Source organism: Bison bison, unplaced genomic scaffold, assembly GCF_000754665.1.
Source record: "Bison bison bison isolate TAMUID 2011002044 unplaced genomic scaffold, Bison_UMD1.0 scf7180017864273, whole genome shotgun sequence".
NCBI lineage: Eukaryota > Metazoa > Chordata > Mammalia > Artiodactyla > Bovidae > Bison > Bison bison.
The window spans coordinates 665275-667861 of NW_011494845.1; positions in this window are offsets into that span (position 1 = coordinate 665275).

The following is a 2587-nucleotide window of genomic DNA, read 5'->3' on the forward strand; positions in this document are numbered from 1 at the left end:
ACTCTGGGAGATGGTGATGGACAGGGAGGCCTGGCGTGCTGCAATTCATGGGGTCACAAAGAGTCGGACACGACTGAGCGACTCAACTGAACTGAACTGAGTATTGCCCTGTTGCAGGGTGCAGGAGAAGCTTCACTGATGCTGCCTAATCATGTGTGCGAGATATCCTGATATTTACAAAGAAATTAGACATTCAAAAGAATTCTTTGTTCTCAAAAGACATATATATACAAATTTTCGCTTTGCTCTCTATTTTTGTGTTTCTCAGTCTTATTATTCATCTATTGGCACTTAAGTGCATTCACTAAACTGCATCATAAACTCAAAGTAGATTATTTCACTTTACCCTATATGAGATTATTATGCTTATCAACCAATATTTGAGCTCTTAACATGAGCAAATCATCTAACCTGTTAAGCACAAAAGGACAGAGTATGGAGTTGAAAGTGCACACACTTAGATTTGAACAAATTAGTAATCCTTCTAAGTCTTCATTTTTGTATGTGTAAAATCAGAATAATTACAACATTGAACTCATAAGGCAGATGACAGAAAACATCTAGGTGCTACACACAAAAAGTTTATTTGACTACATGGAGAAATATCCATTCACTATTAACATGATGTGCTAATGATGATGATGTTGATGAAGCTACCAGCAGGTGTTCTTATTAGGCCTGTAAGAATAGTGAGTAAGGCACAAGATCATGTCTGTGTACATTTGCTTTCTAAAGCCTCACGGCCTTTGCCTTCTCTCTGGCTCCACTCCTCATCTATTTAAAGATCTCCCAGGGTAGCTCAGGTCTTCTCTTCTATGAAGTTATTCTGAACTACTCCTCTAGAATGAACTTAAAATATGTTGCTTCCACTTACATCAATTTACATCAAGTACTAACTTCTGCAGTGGAATGTAATTTCAGTCTTTGTCTCTGAACCAACTTGCAGCTCTTTTGAGGAAAGAAACTGGACTTATTCCTTGAAACTAAAACAGTGCCAATCATGTAAGTCATAAATGCCAAGTTCAGCACATTGAAGTTATTTTTTCCTAATATGTTAAAGAAAACACTTTAGGGAAAATCAGACTCCATGTTCACACAGTCCTAAGAATGGACTTTCTTATAACTTGTATAATTCTGTATGTAGAAAGTGAAGATTAATCAATGGCAGACTTTCCTTTATTTACATGTATATAATCTTAAACTAATTTAAGAAAAGGCATCTCATCTTACTGAGTTAAGTTAAAAACACTAAGCTTCTTAAATATTTAACTAAGAGTAAGACCAGCTTTCTTCACAATTCTGTGTTCTCAAATTTTAAACATTTTTTACTATCATCTTCCAGATTCAGTTACAACGTGGTTCTTAACATAACCCCAAGTTTTAAAACTAATGAAATAAGGTTAAACATCTAGTGATTTCAGCCTCTTTTGGTGAACCTCAACATTTCTTCAAAAATAATTCCCATTAACAATATCTACTCTTTCAGTCCTTTTTCTCTAATAAAAACAAGAAAAAATTCACAGGGACAGTTCCAGAATCATCCACGAGGGGGCAAACATGCCTCACATACACACAATGAAGCGAAAACGAGTTAATAAACTAGCTTCTTTGGTGACTCAGACAGTAAAGAATCTGCCTGCAATGCTGGAGACCCAGGAGGCGAATAATAAACTTGCTATATTGAGAAAAAATGAAAATGGTATCAATAGAGAGATTTGACCCATATTAGAAAGAAAAGATGTTACATATCTCTTTGAAGATAATATATTTGTTGAGCTTTTACATTTTACTCTTATTTTCAGTGCCAGAAGAACACCTGGAGATTAGAGTTAGGTGTAACAGTGGACAAATGTCTCTTTAGAGATAAGCAAAGTACTTGAAAACACTGAAAGCTCTATTATACTTATTTCTATTCGAACACCTTTAAGATTAAAAGTAGTCTTGCAAAATGCGTTTCTAACAGACTTTATCAAAAATGCATACCTCACCTCAGATAATGTCACTGACATAAAGGTCAAGAAATTGCAGTCAGGAATTTAGCAGAAAGAAACACAGAGAATTCCTGTGTAACAGAGTGAACTGTGGAGGTTCTAACCATGTTTGTTCTTACAATCCCACTATCAGTCCACATTTTCCGCTCTTGTGATCCAACATGCAGTTAAAATCAAGTATAGAAAAAGAAGCAAATAAAACAAGTGTAGCGCTCAAGGCCTAATTCCCAAGTTCTCTGCTCTCCATGGTTAGAACACATGGTCCGCCGTTAGAATCACACGTCCATGTAGACTCTCTGAGGTCCCTTGGCCCTCACTCTCAGTTCGTATTGGCTGTGCAAAATGCCAACCCCAGTGAAATGGAACTTGATGCCAATTCAGCATCTGTGCCAAACACCTAAACATGACTAGAGACAAAAAAAAAAACAACCCAGCAACCTTGCTAATTGGTCTCATTTAAATTCACATTCATTTATCCCATGTGAACTCTTAGTACTTATTAGAAAACTGACTGCTTACTCAGTTCTCTTTTCTTCTGTGCTAGACAACAATTTTGTAACTCCTCTTTCTTTACGTCTATAACATGTCTTCCTCTC